The 19,948-nt window shown below is 40.3% G+C and overlaps 1 pseudogene; it reads left to right on the forward strand.

Annotated features, from left to right (window-relative positions):
- Window positions 1-515: 515 nt before the first annotated feature.
- The window catches only part of LOC101421098 (histo-blood group ABO system transferase pseudogene), a 55,603-nt pseudogene continuing 36,170 nt past the window's right edge, over window positions 516-19,948 (forward strand).

Here is a 19,948-nt window from a genome sequence, read left to right on the forward strand (position 1 = left end):
GTTCTGTGCCCAGTTTTCTGAATGTTCCCAACTCAGTTGCCCCTCCAAGCCTTTACACTTGTTGGTCACTCTGCCTGTAACACTATCCCACACCTCATCACACCGATTTTCAGAGACGGGGACACGACCCATGAGCGCAAGCTTTGGGCTGGACACTGGTCTAAGTTGCAGTGACCTAAACAAGAAGCTCTAATTTGGCGTTAGGATTCGAAAGTGGGGGTCTGGGAAGGTGAGGGCCCAAGAGACGCCACATCCACTTGCCCTCGGTTCATCAGTGCAGGCACCGTTATCGTAGCTTGTAGGCCATGGAGGCCGGGGGAGGCAGGCGACCAGAGTGGAACCTCGGGCATCACCTTTCCAGCCCTTCCTTGGCTCCGGTCATCCTGGCCAAGCCTCAGACTCACCTCTGTGGAGTGGGAAAAATGCCTCCTCTCACATCTTTCACCTCTTGTTGCCTCAGGCCCGACCTGGTGCTCTGGAGCTTCTTCTGGTGAATGGACCCCAGAACAGTCAAGATGACGGCCGCAAAGTGAGAACGGAAGTCCCGCCCCTAAATTCACGCCGACCCCAGAACTGCCTCTCTCCTGCTCCTTCATAGGATCGGCAAACCTGCCGCTCAGCGCAGAGCATTCTGGGTAACACGGTTCTCGCGGCTCTGTGTGCTTCCAATAAGACCCCATAACCACCTCCCTGAGATGTCCTCAGGCTCGCAGTTAACCACAAGGACTCCGCTGCAGCTCAGAGGGGCAGTAAGTGTGCAGAGATCTCTGGAGGAGTGTTGGCCACAGCCCAACACCAAAGTGTTTTATAGATGTATTATTTCAGATTCTTTCAAGCTTGTAATGCTCCCAGAGACAAAAAGTATTATTTCTGATGCTCTCAAAGTCTATATACATTCAAATAGTCAGTCAGATCCAAAATGTGTTCACTGGTAGATGGGAACTAATAAACATTGTCATGATCTTCAAATGCATGTAGTCTGAGTCACTTTTGTGAATTTCAATAAGTTTGGTTGGGAACAAGAGACAAAAAGACTCCAGGCAAAGCCATGGCAGAGGTTGGGTTGCTCTGAAGCAGATAGATGAGGGTGGTGCTCTGCATCTGGTTCTCACAGAACATGTTTTTCCTGCCTCTAAGTCAATTGTTTTATCCAGATAGTATTTCTTACTCCATATTCTGAGATGCATTTAATTCCTTTTAGGTATCTGACATCTACCTCAAACCAAGAGTGACTTCCCAAATGGTATTTTGGTATGGGTCAGTGGCTACAGTGTTGAAGGTTGAAGCAGATATGCAAAGGGGACATATAAACTCTGAGATAAAGGTTTGGGACATTAGGATCTCATCTACTTGCTGGGAAGTGATTACCCAATATTTTACCTGCAATTGCATGGACAGAGTCTGTGTGGTGAGTTATGATTTTCTCAGCAGAACAGTTGTGAAATCAAATACTGAAAGTATTATAATTATTAATGTATTTATTTTTTAAAATCGTGGCAGAAATAACACTGGAGAAACACCAGTGACGTGTAAAAAAAGTTAAGATCTCAGTAGAATTTGAGAAGACTAAGAAGAGAGAGCATTAAGCTGAGCAGGCGATTATGCTGAAACCTTGGCCACACTGAGGGTTTTGTCTCCAAATGTGATTCTCTTTTTATTCTTGAAAACATTGTACAATACCAGCTTGGAGGGAGATTTAAGAGGATGTTTACAGTTGCCAGAATAGTGAAAATGAACAGGGGATCTGTGGTGTCATGTTTATTCTTTCCTCTAACATAGTTAAATATGCACCTACTGAGTTTCAAATTTACTGTAGGTGCATGGGAGACACCAGGAACCAAGATAGGATAAAACCTCTGCCCTCATGGAGCTTATCTTCTATTCAAGGGATACCGACAGGAAACATGTAAGAAGAAATACTAAATTACATAATAGAATGTACTAGGCACAATGGAAAGAAATGAATGAGTATGCTGAGAAGTAGGAAGATGGGATGAATTGTTAAATAGTGCAGTAAGGGAGGCCTGCTTGATAAGAGGGCAATTGGCAAATACTTGAAGGAGGTGAAGATTGAACCATGGAGGTCATATTATTATTATCTATTGTAGCAGTTTGATAGGGTTATGAATTCCAAAAGTAGATACTGGATTATGTTTGTAATCTGGGCATAATTAAGTTATGATTAGGGCTTGATTGGGCCATGTCATTAGGGTGTTGAGGGAGGTGGGGACTCACAGATAAAAGGCATGGCAAAAGACAGAGTTTGAAGGTTTTTGTTGTTGGAGTTTTGATGTTGGAGTTTGATGCTGAAGCCTTAAGCTGGAGCCCTGGGAAGTAAGCTCTCAGAGGAAAGAGAAGCAAGCGCCAGGAAGAAAGAAACCTTGAAACCAGAGAGAAGCAAGACCCTGGAAGGGAGGAATCCAGGAAGTCTGAACTCTCACAAATGTTGACAGCCATCTTGCTCCAACATGTGAAAACGGGCTTTGGTGAGGGAAGCAACTTCTGCTTTATGGCCTGGCATCTGTAAGGTCCTACCCCAAATAAATACCCTTTATGAAAACCAACCAATTTCTGTTTTCTGCATCAGCACCCCTTTTATTATTTTTATTATTACTATTATTATTTTATATTCCAAGCAGAATAATCAAGTAGCTCAGGGGCTTCTTTAGGTGGCGCCTGGTCCAGGCTTGTGCAAGCCTCTGCACCCCAGGGCTTCCTCAGAGTCCCTCAGCAGCAGAGGGCTTGTGACTTCCAGAAGGCCATTCCTCTGCTTTGCTCACTGTGGAGACCTTCAGGGATGTTGGTGAGAACTTTGGGCTCTGTCCCTTGGTGTCTGCAGATTTCCAGTCCCTTGGACTGGAGCCTGGAACAAGGCAGTATCCCCTTTTCTGGAACACTGGTTCTATGAATATGATCCCTGGACCAGCAGCTTTAGTGCAGTATCCAGTCATGGACCTTACTGAATCAGATTCGGGGGTTAAGGTCCAAGAATCTATGTTTAACAAACCCTCCCCGTGATTCTGATGCACATTCAAGACCATTCCATCCTTCTGTTGTGATTCCTGTGGACAGGATACATTGTATTTCTCGTCATTAGGAATCCTTTCTAAAGTGCCAGGATTTTTGAACAGAGGTTGCAAAAAAACACGTCAATGTGCAATAATTTTCCTAATACTTAAAACGATTTAATGTATAAAATATCAAGTTTTCTATTGTATATTAAAAGAGTACCGCACTATATATATTTATAAAATATAAACGGAAGTCTCAGATTATTTTGCCTCCTGAAGAAAAACATTGATTGCTTTACCATATTGTCCTTTTAGAATCATGTTGGCATGTGTATGCATTGTCCTTTGTGCCTTGGTGTGAGCTCAAGTATATTCTTATACAAGTTCTTTTAGTAAAAATGAAGTCCATACTTGGTATACCGATCTACGGTTTGCTTTTCTCACTGATACTATTTCTTGGGGAGCCAACCTAAAGCTGCTAACTCATTTTATACCCAATAACATCTTGTTGACACTTTTAAAGGCTGGGTTTAAAGGCTGGGTTGCTTTCTCCATGTACTTGGCTGGGAGGTTCCGGTGAGATCTGCCCTGCTGGAGGGCTCCCCATCACCCCTTTGACCTCGCAAGGTCCCTCCTCCAAGGTCATGGGAAATTTCGTGGACGGCCCCGGTGGTTTTGGGGCTTTCCAGGGACGAGAAACGCGACCTGAGAGGGCCCTGGCCTAGACCTGTGGGAAGCCGGGCTGCCAGCTCCTTTCCGGCCTCAGCACAGCCGCGTCTGGGTTCCTGCGGGCTGGAGTCGCCCAGGCCGCGGCAAGGCCGCACGGTGCTGCCTGCGCCCCGCTCTCGCAGGCGGGGTCCCCCGAGATCCTTGGGAGGGTGTGCTGAGAGAGGTGCCCCTCCGCCCTCCCGCGTGGAGTCCGGGCGCCGGATCCCGCTTCCAAAACTATGGAGTCTTTCTACCGACTTTCGAGCCAGTCCGAGACTCGGTCCCGCGGCTCTTCAACCCCCCGGGGTAGTCGAGTCCCCGGGGGTCCACTGTGCCAGCGCCCCGGGGGATCCTTCCCATCCCCAGTCCCTCCCGACCTCGCCACCTGCACCCGCGTGCTTCCTCAGCCCCTCCGGAGACGGAGCGCGCATGCGCGACACGGCGTGAGGCCTGGACGTCTCCAGGCCTGGCTGCTCGGGATCCTACGACGGTTCTCTAGCGCTGCGGATGGCGTCTGGCCTCGCAGGCACTCAGCTTAGTTTTCGGCACTGAACACCTAGAGGGACTACAGGCAGATTTTTAGGGCTTCTCCTCTGCGAATATTCCACTTGCTGAGAAGCCCACACTCGAATCCCAGCGGCCTCAGCTGTCCTCAGCTCTCAGGGCTCCAAACCTCCTTGCAGTTGTGGACAGGGCTCTGGGCAGGAGCTGGGAGGCAGGACCTCGCCTGCTGTGCTGTCCTACCTGCAAGTGTCACAGCCTTGCTCTGTGTTCAGTCTCGAGAAAGAAGTTGCTCTGTATATTTTTGTCCAATTTTATGGTTGTTTATGGCAATAGTGTGAAGTCACAACCTCATTATTCCCTCACAGATAGAGCCTACAGCCACACTTGGGGGGGAAGAGTGATTCTAAGAGTTTCAAAATGTAATACTCAAGGTGGAGCTTTGTTTACACTTTAGAAAATTAGAGCAAAGTTCTGCCTTCTAACTGGTGTTGGCTTAAATATAAATTTCCAAACCAAATTGCCCATTTTCTTTTAAAATTAAAAAACAATTGTAAGTAGTATCAATGTTACACAAGCTACTTAATTAACAACTACAGTAACAATCTACTTTGGTCAGTGGTTACATAGATATTATGGGGCAGAGGAATGGAATTCTCTTGCTTTCAGTTGAAGAAATTCCTTGTTTTGGGGGTGGAGTTGGTCCATCCTTACTGTTTAGTTGGTTTTCTGGGGCAGACTGGGAGAGCTGGAGCATAGGATTTGACTGCATTATCTGCTAGGTTTCAGGGTTCAACTGGTATAGGAACAATCCAAAGTGTTTTAGTCTCTGAGAACAATAATTAACAGGTAAATAAAAAATTATAGGTTCATATAAAAGGAGTAGAAGAATCATGATTAGGGAATTTAAAAGTGAGTAGCCCATGTAATATCGGGGAAATAGAATTACATATATTCCCAGATAAGGCCCAGGGGTGAGAGGGTGTTAATTTCATAAGGCTGCCCTGAGGCTTGCTCACGGTGTCCAGATGACCCTAGGGCCCTCAGGAGTACTTTTGTTTGAAGCTTTGTTTACTGTGGCAGTTTGTAAAGTCTGGCTGAGACCCGCATAAGCGTAAAGTCCAGAATGACTTCCCAACTCACTTTGAACTCTCTTAGCCATAAAAACTCTATTTTACTTAGTATTTTTCCCTTTTGATCAAGTTCTCATTCCAAACACATCACTAATTAATGCATGGTAATAATCTCTCAGTGTTGGAGAAAGACTGAAAGCTTTCCCACTGAGATCAGAAACAAGACAAGGATGCCCACCCTCTCCACTGTTATTCATTATGGTGCCAGAAGTTTTAACTGAAGTAATTAGGCAAGGAAAAAAAAAAAAGGCACCCACATAGGAAAGGAAGAAGTAAAACTTTCACTATTTGCTGATGATATGATTCTGTACTTAGAAAATCCTGAAAAATCCACAACAAAACTATTAGAACTTGCAGATGATTTCAGCAAAGTAATGGGATACAAGATTAATGCACAAAAATCAATAATGTTTTTATACACTACTAATGAGCAATCTGAGGTGGTAGTCAGAAAAATTCCATTTACAATAGTAACTAAAAGAATAAAATATTTTGGCATAAATTTAAGTGAGGATATAAAGGACCTGTATTCAGAAAACTATAAAGCATTGCTAAAAAAAACCAAAGATAATCTAAATAAATGGAAGGATAGCCTATGTTCATGGGTTGGAATATTAAATATCATTAAGATGTCAGTTCTACCTGAGCTGATCTACAGATTTAACACCATCCTGATAAAATTCCAATATCCTTTTTGTTGAACTGGAAAAGCCAATTATCAAATTTATCTGGAAAGATAAAGATTCCTGGATAGCCAAAAATAGCATTATAAAGACGAACAGTGAGTAGGTATGGCTCAAGTGGTTAAGAGTAAATGCCTGCCACATGGGGAGGCCCTGGGTTTGGTTCCTGGTTCCTCCTGAAAAAACAAAAACAAACAACAAGCAAAACAAACAAAAAAAGACACCTCAGGGAAGCCAATGTGACTCAGTGGTTGAGCGCCAGCTTCCCACATAATGTCCTGGGTTCAATCCCCAGGGCCCGGTACCTCAAAAAAAAAAAAAAAAAAAAAAAGAAAGAAAGAAGAATGAATGAATTTGGAGGACTCCCACTTCCTAACTTTAAAGCCTGTTACTTAGCTGCAGTGGTAAAAACAATATGGTACTGCATAAAGATAGACAGACTGAGCAATGGAATCAAATTGAGAATCTGAAATAGACTATCACATGTATGGTCAATGATTTTCGACAAGGCTGTCAAACCCACTCAGCTGGGTCAGAACAACCTATTCAACAAATGGTGCTTGGAAAACTGGATATCCATAACCAAAAGAAAGAAAGAGGATCCTATCTCATACCTTATACAAAAATTAATTCAAAATGGATCAAAGACCTAAATATAAAACTTCTAAGAATGATAAAACTAGAAGAAAATGTAGGGAAACATTAAGATCTTGTGGTTGGTGGTGGTGTCTTGGACCTTACACCCAAAACATGAGCAGCAAAAGAAAAACATAGATAAATGGCACTGCCTCAAAATTAAACACATTTTCTATTTGTATTTGTTTTTGTTAAGGTGAATAGACAGCCAACTCAATGGGGGAAAAAATCTTTGGAAATGAATCAATTTGGGATTGATTTCCTTGTTACATATAGATATCACACAATGACCCAAAAACCCAATTAAAAAATGGGCAAAAGGACTGAATAGACATTTTTTTCCAAAGTGGAAATACAAATGGCCAAAACACACATGAAAAGATGTTCAACATCATAGTTATTAGGGATGCAGATCAAAACTACAATGAAATATCATCTCACGCTATACAGAATGACATTATTTAAAAACAGCAAGCTACAAGTGCTGGCAAAGATATAGAGAAATAGGAACATTCTTTCACTGTTGGTGGGAGTGTAAAATGGTGCTGCATTTGGCAGTTTCTCATGAAACTAAATATAAAACTGCCATATTGAGGCAGGTTATTATAGGGAAAGAGGAAAGGTGGCTGGGACCTGGCAGAGAATGTGGCCAACAGAGAACATGGCCGTGAGACCCCATCCTACTAATCAGAAAGCTGGAAAGACCGCACCTAGACCCTGGCCATGAGGTCCCATTTGGAACACTTTCTGGGGTCAAAGGAAAGCCCTGGATACTTTCAAACAAAAGGCCTCTCCAGTGGGCCCCTGAGAGGTAATAGATGGGGCAACCAATCAGAACAGCAAACAACTGGGGCCTTTCCCCAATGATAGGAAAGGGGAGGAGGAAAAGTCTTAAAAGACCTAACCCAGGGGGAAGTGGCTGTCGCTCAATTGATTGGGCTCCCATCTACCATATGGAGGCCCTGGGTTCACATCCAAGGGCCTCCTTGTGAAGGCAAGCTGGCCCACAACCATGGAGAGCTGATGGCCTGCGCCTACAGAGAGCTGGTGCAGCAAGATGATGCAACAAAGGGAGACAAGCAGACACAGAAGAATGCGTAGTGAGTGAACACAAAGAGCAGACAGCAAGCAAGCCACAAGGTGGGGAAAATAAATAAATAAATAATAAATCTTTAAAAAAAAAAAAAGGCCTAACCAGGGCCCCACGTGTATGATTCGTCCTGTTCCATGCTCATAGTCCATGTCTCAGATTGTGTAGTTATACTTTTCTTGTTTCTTAATAAACTCTTTACTCCCTTGCCTACCCTATGGCGTGTCCTTAAATACCTTCATGTGACATAGCCTAGAACCTAGAAGCCCAGACTGCAGAGCATCCCACCAACAATATGATCCAGCAATCCCACTACTAGGAATGTATTCAGAAGAACTGAAAACAAGGACTTGAACAGCTATTTGCACATTGATGCTCATAGCAACATCATTCACAATTGTCGCAAGATGGAAATAACCTAAATGTCTGTCAATTGATGAATGGATAAACAAGATGTGGTATATTCATACAATGGAATATTATTCAGCAGTAAGAAGAAATCAATTGGAGAAGAACATGACAACATGGAGGAAATTTGAGGATAGTATGTTGTGTGAAATAAGGCAGGCACAAAAGGATGGGTAGTATATGGTCTCACTGATATGAGCTAAATACAATGAGTAGACTTATGGAACTGGACTATGAAGTGTAGGCTAGTGGGAGATGGAATGTGGAATGAGAAGGGGAAGACAATGCTGGATGCATGTAGAATGATTAATAAGGTCAAATGTAAATATGTGCTAATGGATGGACTTGATGGTAGCACATTTTATGAATGTAATAAACACTGTTGATTTATGGATGTGATTGTGCTGGAAAGGAGTAGTCTAGAGAGAGTAATGCTAGTTGGAGGACAGCTGGAGTATAATATAGGGACCATAGAACTATGAATTTGGCGGTAGATGAGGATTATAGTTAATACTATAAATACAGGAATGTCCTACTACAAGGTGTTAAGAATGTGGTGATACATGGGAAAAATATAACTAATGTAATTTATAGATTATAGTTAACAATATTGTCATTTTTTTTGGTAGCAAAAGCAAATTTGGTAATATATTAATGCTAAAGGTAAAAAGGGAATACGGAGTTTGTTTTATGAGATATGAATATGATTAAACTTTTTTTTTCATTAATAAGGAGACCTTGATAAGGCCATTTAGCTACTCTATTTGTCTGTGTGTCTTTTTAAACACTAGAGTAACAATTGAGTTAGTAGTTGGAATTAGATGAGATCAAAGTGCTTGGACTTAACTTTTTAGGACTAATCCTTCCATAACTTGTAGAGTTGCTGTTTCCTGTTTGTTTGTTTTTTTAATTTTGAATTTGAAAGAAGTTTGAAAAAAAAAGTCCCTCAGTGCCAAGGAGGCTCATTGGGGGGATGTCCCACATTGGGGGGATGGTAGTGAGTTTATTTTCAGAGTTTGACTTAGAGAGAGGTCACATGAGGTTTTCAGGAGGCAACTCTTCAGCATTAATTAAACTTAGGCTTAATTTCATTGTTACAGGACTAAGGTTTATAAGTGCAAGACTTAAGATAGAGGGCTAGGCTTATTGGCCTGTTTGATGTTAGGGTGTGAAACTATTATTGTTAACTATACAATTTGCCTGATTTTTATATCAAATAACACTATACATGTTTAGAACATAATGTTGAGTAATTATTTATACATGTTTGTTTTTGTATACACAGTAAGCAGCATTAAGTCAGGGTTATGATCACTTTTATTCAATACTGAATCCCAAATTTCTGGCAGATTCACTGGTACTGTAAAATAAAATGTTATTAAATAAATGATTGAATGTTGGGAGGCAACTTAGTGTTCAGATTCTATACTTGGAAAAAATGCTTTCCTTGGCCAGAAAGGAAAGCAGAACTGAGAACTGTGTGTGTCACTGCACAATGGGGCTGAATGTCGGGAAGCCTGACACGTGTGGAGGTGTTTTTCAGCCAATAGTTTGGGTTGGCAATCAGGGTTATCTAAAAAGACAAAGCAGGAGAGAGTAAAGGAGACAAAGATGCTCTCAGGATCAGCATGGTGCTTATGGCTCTGACCTCAGGGGAAGGACTGGGGAAAAGGTAGGACAAAGAACAAGGAGCCATGAGGCCTAAACACCTAACATCGGTAACAAAGATGACTTTATTTCCTCAGCCTCTCAATCTGTCTTGAATATCCCAATGAACAGAATGCATATTTTTTCATACGTATGTTTCTGCTCTTCAATGAGTTAGCCATTCTCATGGAATGAAAATATTTACCAAGAGATTCAGGACCCAGGAGAGAGAAGAGCAGAGGTCAATGCACTTCAGAGATCTAATTCTGAGCTCCATCCACCTAGAAGTCCTGGTGCAAAGCTTAAGCACCTGAAAGCCACTCAGGAGCAAGGTAATGGAAATGGAAAGCACTCTCAGTGTAAAGACAAGTTTACATCCAGTACCACTGAGGAATTATTTCAATTCAAATCTACCATGGTCTGAGTCATCTCTTTAGTGAGAATAAAAAGAAAAATCTAACACATTTTTAGCTAAGATCAACTGAAGAGAGTCAAATCTGTGGTTCTTAATGTATGCCTAGTTAGCAAAATCATTATAAAGATAAAGGAGTGAGGAATTTCCAAGGATCCCAGCTTCAATCTGAGCAAAGAAGAAGATAATGCTCAGATTTAAGTTAATAGAGATAATTTCATTAGAGGGGAGTTTGGAGGCTGATTTTATTTGAATCAAATTAATATGAATTGTAAGAGCAGGTCTTTCCATTTATAAGTACAAAAGTATTGTTTGCAGCAGGTTTATAATAACAAATATTCGAATTAACCCAATGTCAATCTATGGGAGACTGATTCAATGAGTCATAGTTCATCTTCATGCTGGAGCATTAGGCAGTTGTGGATGTGTTGAGTAAGTTCTCTCTGCTACTACACTTTCAGGTCATATTCTTATATGAAAAAATAAAGTGTAAAATATCATATACAATTAGCATTTTTTCTTAGGGAAGAAAATTAATATATTTATGTGTTTATATATTTTTGTTTTTAAAAATAAATGAATAAATAACAAAAATAGTACTTGTAGGGAAGATGGGAACAGGGTGCAGGAAACAGAATGAAAACTAGACTCCTAAATGTATCTTATTTTGTTGCTCTTATTTCATTGTTATATAAATGTTTTACCTAAATACACATCATAAAGTCCTTAAAAATACAATTCATAAAAATAAAACTCTTGGGCAATAAAATATTTTGTTCATTATAGAAAAATACTGGAAACAACCCAACTGCAATGCAGTTGGTGAATGGTTGAATGATATCCTGAACTCCTAACTCTGTCTCACTTTCTACTATTTGCACATTCTGGTTCCTGTGCCTGCTTGAAGAATCTGCAACTCGTTGGTTATCCAAAACTAGAACCATGCCAGAGCTATGTGGCCTTAATGCTGGACCATGGAATGAAAACGATCCCATCCAAGGCCCACAAGACCTAAGGGTTGGGAGCAGGGAAGGCAGAGTCGCAGGATACCCTCATCCCCTGTATCGGGAGCCAGTACCACGTGCTTGGGAATCTAAGGAAGTGAGGGGCTGGGAGACTGACTCTATATGCACCTGAGCCTCCTCCATCAGCTCCCTTGTTGCCAAGGGAAGCTGGAAGAGACATGCGACCAGGGAGAGTCCAGCCAAGTGTGACCTGGGGTTGAGGGTAGCACACCAAGACTCAGTGCAAAATATGCACGTGCTCTGGGGACACCACCGGTGCTGCAAGGAGGGCGGTATGGAGGTCCTTGAGCATGGCCCTAGCCAATACTTCCATTATGTCAGGGGTTCTCAAACTCTTTTGCTCCACAGACCTCTTTGCCAGTTGGGCCCCTTACTAAGTCCACACTGTAACTGTGTATTATTTTGATAAACATCACACCCGCACCAACAGGTCCCCTAAGAATTATGGTTCAAGCCCACGGTCCCCTTGTTGAGTACACCTGCATTACAGGGTTTTCACCATGTCATACAAAGGCAGAGGCATCCTCACACTCCTTGCTGGGTCCCAAGGGCCCTGAGAAGGGGACACCACCCAGCACTCAGTTCTCCACAGGAAGGGTAAAGGGAACCACCACTCCCCAAGTGACTTCCTAAGGAAGTGAAGCAGGAATACGTGGCTACATAAAGTCGGGAGGGTCCTTTTAAGAAGAACCCCCTCCAAACAAAACAAAACAAAACTGCCTTCACATCTTAGTGAACAGTGGAGTTGATATGTTGCAAATTTATAAGAGATGCTGACATGCCTTTACCTTTAATTCTCAGGAACCAGGGCTTTACTCTTGCTCCTGCCTTTTCTCTGGATTAATGGACAGGCAGACCCAGGTACAAATGTGTAACTATGATACTCCCAGACAACATGCCTAGTTGCTCAAAGTCACCAGGTCCCATCCTCTTCAAGACACTATCAATCCTTGACCTGAAACTAAAGACCCCAAGGGCACATTTCATCACCAGAAAGTTTGAAAACTGAAATCACTGAGATGAAGAAGGCAACCCCAAGAAGAGCACAAATAAAACATAATGAAGATATAATTTCACAATCATGTCTGTCCGTGTTCTGTTTACCTCAACTCATTCACATGGTCCCAAATTAATTGTAAGAGGAGCTAGACATGTGTCCTCCTGAGCATCCAAAAAGAGAAAATGGGCTTGTTGAACACGTAGCCAGTTTCCAGCACAATCCATCAGTTTGGTTCCCAGTTATCCACTTTATTACATTCTCAGCTGTGGTCTCTGTTCTCTGACCTCATTTCAAATTGGTATGTTAATATTTTTCCAAATATAATACCAATTAGTTTGTAAATGCATCTTTTTTGATGGAAAATACTATATACAAAAGGAACACTGAATTTTTTTAAAAGAAATTGTCCATCTAAAACTGAACTAAATGTCAGACATCGCTGTTTTGCCATTTTCCATCTTGCTTTTCTTCAAAAATTTATATAAAATCACACTTTAATGAAATAATAGTATAGAGTATAGCTTTCCACTTTTTCACAAACTTTATTTTAGGTTGAACCGTATGAAGTTGCCGTTGCTTTAGATCAAAAGGGAGCAAATATTTAATTTCTTTTCAACAAATAAACTGTGTAAACACTCCTGTTTGATTCAGTTACCTTAATTGTGATTTTTGATACCAGAGGACTATGCTGGCATCACATTGAATTGTTAACAATTAATTGGTATCAGTCAATTCATGTGACTGTAGGGATTAGCAAGTCTGAATTCTACAGAGCAGGCTACAAGTTGGGAAATCCAATGAAGGCTGTAATGAATTCCTCAGGAGAAGCTGGGTAGCTGAAGTAAAAATAGAAATTCTTTCTGACTGCTGAAATCAGTTCTCCTTTAAAGGCCTTCAATTAATTGGATGAGATGTCTCTCATAGTTGAAGGCAATTTCCTTTCTTGATTGTAATCAGCCAGAGATAAAATCAACTGGCTAATGATTTAAATCCATGGAATACCCCACAGTAACAATTAGCCTAGTACTTGTTTGACCAAAACTAGACACCAGAACCTATCCAAGTTGACACATGAACTTAACCTTCACTACCATTTTTTAGTTCTACAGTATTTTCATCTCCTGAAAGGAAACTCAGTAAGTACTCACTCCCCATTTCCTCCAAACCTACCCTCACCCCCAGTTCCTGGCAAATCTGCTCTTTGTTCTTTATAGATATATCTATTCTGAATATTTTATACAAATGGAATCCTATAGTATGTGGCTTTTGTGCTTAGCTTCTTTCACCTTAGACTGATCTTTTCAGGGTTGAGCCATGTGGTAACACATCAATATTTCATTCCTTTTTATGGCTGAATAGTATTCCATTGCATGAATATACCACCTTTTGATCATCCATTCATAAGTAATTGATATTTGGGGAGATTCTACCTTTCAGCTATTGTGAATAGTGCTGCTATGAACACTCATGCACAAATTTTTGTTTGGATATCTGTTTTCATTTATTATATTCCACCTGGGAGTGGAATTGCTTGGTCATATGGTAATTCTATGTGTACCTTATTGAGAGATCACCAAATTGTTTTCCACTGCAGCTGCATCATTTTACATTCCCACTAGCATTGTATACAAGTTTCAATTTCTCTACATCTTTGCCAATATTTGTTATTTTCTGCTCTTTTGATTATAACCATCTCAGTGGATGTGAAGTGGCATATCATTGTGGTTTTTTAATTTTTAATTTAATTTTTTTTCATGTTTTTGTTTTCTTGTCTTTTTTTCCCTCTTGTTACTTTCATTGTGGTTTTGATTTGCATTTCCTAATAAGTAATGATGCAGAGCATCTTTTCATATACTATTGGCCATTTGTATATCTTCTTTGGAGAAATGTCCCTTCACCTTTGCCCATATTTTAATTGGGTTGTAATTTTGTTGTTGAATTATAACAATTTTTCATATATTCTCTACTACAACCTTATCAGATATATGATTTGTAAATATTTTCTTCTATTCTATAGGTTTTTTTAATTTTTAATTTTTATTTTTTTTATTCTATAGGTTTTTTCACTTTCTTGATAATGTGCTTTGATGCACAAACATTTTTTATTTTGATGGGAAACATAATTTATATGTTTTTGTTTTCTTTTGTTGCTCATGATTTTGGTGTCATATCTAAGCATCCATTGCCAAATCCAAGATCATGAAGATTTACCCTTAAATTTTTGTTTTGAATTAATTAAGTTGAACTTTAAATTTGGATCTGGGTGGAGGAAAGGCACTAAACAATGGGAAACCAACACAATAATGCATGAGAAGATAGTTTGCTACTCACAGGTCTCAGAGAAAGCGGTGCCATGAGAGGCTGACAGGAAGTATGATCTGGTCAGGTGGCTCAACCAGCAGGCGGGGAGCACACAAGCAGAGTGACAGCGACCTGTGGGCTTGTGCCTTTATTGTGGTCCAGGGATGGAGGTTAATAGAGTTTCCACGGGAATGTTAGTTTAAGCGAAAGTGGGCAAAAAGATGACGTGACTGTGGTTTGAAGGTAGTGGGGATGGTCAGCTTGCTTACCATTTGTGAACAACTGTAGGCTTCGGGTGAGGTGGGTGGTGTGTAGAAGTCCAACCATCTTCTGTGTAAGGGTCTTAATCCCTGTAACTTTATTGAATTTATTAGCTCTACTAGTTTTATTGTGGATTCTTTGAAATTTTCTCTATATGAGTATCATGTTATTTACAAAAAGAGTTTTACTTCCTCTTTTCCAATTTGAATGCCTTTTATTTCTTTTTCTTGCCTAATTGCTCTAAAATTTCTAGTACCATGTTAAATAGCAGTGTTGAAAGTGGGCTTCCTTGTCTTGATCCTGATCTTAGGTCAAAAGCTTTCTATCTTTCACCATTGAGCATGATGTTATCTATCCATAAATGTTCTATATCTCATGTAGAGGAAGCTTCCTTCTATTTCTATTTCTAAGTTTTTTAAAATCATGAAATAATATTGGATTTTTATCAGATGGTTTTTCTTTGTCAATTGAGATGCTTCTGTGTGTGTAGGTGTAGTTCTATTAATGTGGTCATTCATCATTGATTGATTTTCATATGTTAAACCACCATTTCTGGGGTAAATCTTACTTGGTTATTGTATATAATCATTTTAGTATTCTGTTGGCTTTAGTTCGCTAGCAATTTGTTGAGAATTTTTGATGTTAATACTTAAGGGATATTGATCTGTAATATTCTGTTCTTGTGGTGTCTTCATGTGTGGCTTTAGTATCAGAGTAATGCTGGCCTCACAGAATGAATTAGGGAGTGTGACCCCCTCTTCAATTTTTGGGAAGAATTTGGAAGGATAAGCATTTATTTCCCCACATTTTTTTTTTCTTTATTAGAAGACTTCTGTTTGCTGAGTCAGTCTCTTATTGTTTGACATTTTCTATTTCTTCCTGAGTCGGTTTTGGTAGTTTGTATGTTTCTAAGCAATTGTCCATTTCATCTAGGTTATCTAATTTGTTAGTGTACAATTCTTTATGGTATTCTCTTATAATCCTTTTAATTTGTGTAAGGCCTGAGGTAATGTTTTCTTTTTCATTTCTGATTTTAGTTTTTTTCCATCTTGTCTCTTTTTTACTTAGACTTCCCATTTAAAGGCTTGTCAATTTTGTTGTTTTCAAAGAACCAGCTTTGGGTCTCATTGACTCTATTATTTTTCCTAGGCTCTATTCATTTATCTCCCTTCTAATCTTTTTTAGTTTCCTCCTCCTACTGGATTTGGGTTCACTTTGTTATATTTTCTAGTTCCTAAGGTATATCATTAGACTATTGACTTCATATATATATATATTTGAAGTAGGCACTTAGTTATAAATTTCACTGTATCCCATAAGATTTGTTGTGTTGTGTTTTTGTTTTCATTAGTCTCAAAGTATTTTCTAATTTTTCCTTTGATTTCTCCTTTGATTCATTAGGTTTTAAAGCGTGTTGTTTTATTTACATATACGTGTAAATTTTTCAACTTTCCTCCATTATTAATTTCTAGTTTCATTCCATTGTGGTAGGAGAAGATACTTTGTAGAATTTCACTCTTTTGAAATTGATTGGGACTTCTTTTGTGGCCTAACATACCAGAGACTGCTCTATATGCTCTTGAGAACAATGTGCTGTATACTGTTCTTGGGTGGAGTGTTTTAAGAATAGTTGATTTATGTTACTATTAAAGTCCTGTGTATCCTTATTGATCTTCTGTGTAGCTGTTTTGTCCATTATTGAAAGTGGATAATTTAACTCTTCAACTAATACTGTTGAATATCTATTTTCCCTACTTATGTCGATTTTTGCTCCATATATAAAAATGTTTATATATTTTAGATACTAGTTTTTTTCAGACATATTGTTGGCACATATTTTCTCACAGTCTGTAACTTATACTTTCATTCTTTTCACCTTGGCTATCTTGGAAAAACTTCTTAATTTTCATGCAGTTCAATTTTTCATGTTTATTTGTAGTGATTATGCTTCTGGTGTCAAGTTAAGAATTCTTCATAGCCTACATCCTAAGGATTTCTACCTATGTTTTTTCTAAAATTTTTATAGTTTTGCATATATTTAAGTCTATAATCCAGTTTGAGTTAGTTTTTGTGTAAGTGGTGCTCACATACACATTGGGTCTCTATACATCTTATATTATAAGATATATAATATAAGATATATAATAATGATGATAATGATAATTACTAGTGTAATGGTGATAACAATTCTTCAAGATTTCCTGCAGTTTCTTGATCCAAACACTGTCTCTGATCACTCTTTTTTTCCATGGCTTAGTAACCAGGTTCATGAATAAGATTAATGGTTGCCACTTAAGTAATGTCGGCTGTGTTTGAGGCATTGGTCTCTTATGTGTATTTTCTTTTTTAGTCCCTATAACTATATGAATTAGACAATATTATAATACACATGTTGAAAACTTTAGGACAGAGAGGTTCAGAAAGTTTTCCAAAGTCACACTGCTGATGTGAGAAAGCTGGAATGAAATCTGGAGAGCTAGGATTCATTCCAAGACTGTTGGATTCAGAACCTGTGCTTTGCAATATGGTCATTGAAGGCTGCAGGCAGTGACTGGATCATCTGCCAGCAATACTGGGACTTGTTACTGGCATCTGTGGGCCTTTGTGGAGACTGTTATTCACACCAATGAAGCACCAAGGCTTCTTCAGGACGCAATTGTCAGATAAGTACAGCACAGTGGCACTGGTGTTCAATTTCATCTTGGGGGAGAGGTGGGGCCGGATGTCATCTGAGTGAGTGCACCTCACAATCTCTCCTGCAAAGAAGTGGCCGAATAGGATTGGAATCTTGCTAGAACGGGCTGTTTCCAGGACTTGCAAGGCAGGAGGTGTATGGATGTAGATTTGGAGAGACTGTGACAGAAGTAGTGCTTGCTAAATGTAGAATTGCGGATTACAAGCACAGAGGTCAGAAACTGTGGGGAGGTGCGACCCTTCCCCCTAGGGCTGGCGGCCTTAGTATTCCCTGAAAACTGTAGGTTGTGCGGTGGCATTCCCAAGCCCTGTTTTCCCCAGACGCGTGGTACCGAGGTCCGTGTCCCCTAAGTCCGCATAGCCCACCTTCCACAGACCTACATACCTTGAGTCTGCAATATCCCAGACTTCCCTTTCCCAAATCCAGTGCTCCCAGAGGTCTGGAATTACCCTAGCCCTCCGGTTTTGGACTGACTCCGTGAGTGGGAGGGATTCGGTGGGCGGTGCAGAGTGGCCAAATGAGTGCGGGTTCAATTTTGTGGTCCCCTCCTCTTTTTTTTTTTTTTTTGCACTTGGAGGAGCATACCAGCTGGCTTGGAGAGAGCCTGGGAAAAAAGGAGTGGTGAACCTGCTGAGAAAGCCCAATTTACCTAAACACCCTGGGATAGGAAACTTGGTCTGGGAGAAGATGGAGTCAGAAAATCAGCTAGCCCTCCTGTAGCACACCTAAGGGAGAGGGACTGTAGGAGGTGCTCTCCAAGCTTGGGTTTCCGGGTGAGGTGTGGGTGTGCTCTCTCTGGAAATTAAGAGTCGCTCTTTTCTGTGCTGAGCTGGTTCAACAAGGACCCACTTGAATCTCCTACTGGACCTCTCAGGCAGCTTTCCTGCTGCCATGGGAGAGAGGGAAGAGAGGAAGGGAGAAAGGGGGAACGTCAGATTCCTAAGCATTTTATTTAACTGCAAAAAGGATTCCTTGCTTGAATCTTTGGTATTTTGTTGGTTTGTCTTCTTATTTTTCCTTCCTCTTTATCACCCCCAGGGCCCTTTTTTGTTTCTTTTTTTCCCCTATTATTTATTTTCTTGCTTGCTTCCCTCCCTTTGCTCCCCCCTTTTTTCTTTCTTTCTCTTTTCTTTAATTTTTTAAAATTAGGTGCTGCAGGGAGCACTTCACATTTGCTGTATTTCCTCATCCTCCGTTTCCTCTTTTCTCTGTGTATTGATTTTGGCCACCAACACTATCCCCTTTCCTCTACATCTTTCTATCCTTCATCATTTATTGTTTCTCTTACATTACACCTCTCTTTGTTTGGCCCCCAATTTTTCTGACTTTTTATTTCTAATAGTTTTGTTCTGTTTTCTGTCTTATATTTACTCTTTATATTATTGTCCTTTCTTTTCTCTTTCCCACTCTCCTGGACAGACCGGTCTTTTAATTCAAACTATATTCCTCCCCATATTCAGTTTAGTGTCTCATTGTATGTACTCTATTTTTCTTACTGGTATAACCCTACATAGCTTACATGAGCCAAATATCCATTCTCTTAGATCTTACATGGTTCCCCTGTTAATACTTACTAACAGTACTACTATTATTCATTTTCTTTTCTTACTCCTTTTGCTTTCTCTGGCCCTAAAATTTTCCATCAGGTGAACTTAGCCAACAACAAGGAAATAGAATAAGAAGAACAAAGTGACAAAGAGAAGACTTAACCTGCATGCAAAAACAACAACTAATTAAACTCCAAACTAGACAAAGAAGCTAAGCAACTGATTAAACCCATCAAGATAAATTGATGACCAGACAGCAACAAAAAACTACAAACCAAACCAATAATCAGGAAAACATGCCCCAATCCAACGAACAAACTAAAAACCAGGAAGAGGAGCAGAATATCAAACAAATAATTAAAACTCTCAAAACATATTTAGGGACTAATTTGATGAAGGGAAGGGAGAGATTAAGAATATGGGCGGCAGACTTGGCCGAGTGGTTAGGGCATCCATCTACCACATGGGAGGTCCACGGTTCAAACCCCGGGCCTCCTTGACCTGTGTGGAGCTGGCCCATGTGCAGTGCTGATGCGCACAAAGAGTGCCATGCCACACAGGGGTGTCCCCCGCATAGGGGAACCCCATGTGCAAGGAGTGCACCCTGTAAGGAGAGCCGCCCAGCGTGAAAGAAAGTGCAGCATGCCCAGGAATGGTGCCCCACACACAGAGAGCTGACACAACAAGATGACACAACAAAAAGAAACAGATTCCCATGCCGCTGACAACAACAGAAGCAGACAAAGAAGACACAGCAAATAGACTCAGAGAACAGACAACCAGGGTGGGGGGGAAGGGGAGAGAAATAAATAATCTTTTTTAAAAAAAGAGAGATTAAGAATATGAAGAAAACATTTGGAGAGAATACAGAAGAAATTGCAATCATACAC

The sequence above is a fragment of the Dasypus novemcinctus genome, chromosome 18 (genome assembly GCF_030445035.2).
Source record: "Dasypus novemcinctus isolate mDasNov1 chromosome 18, mDasNov1.1.hap2, whole genome shotgun sequence".
Lineage (NCBI taxonomy): Eukaryota > Metazoa > Chordata > Mammalia > Cingulata > Dasypodidae > Dasypus > Dasypus novemcinctus.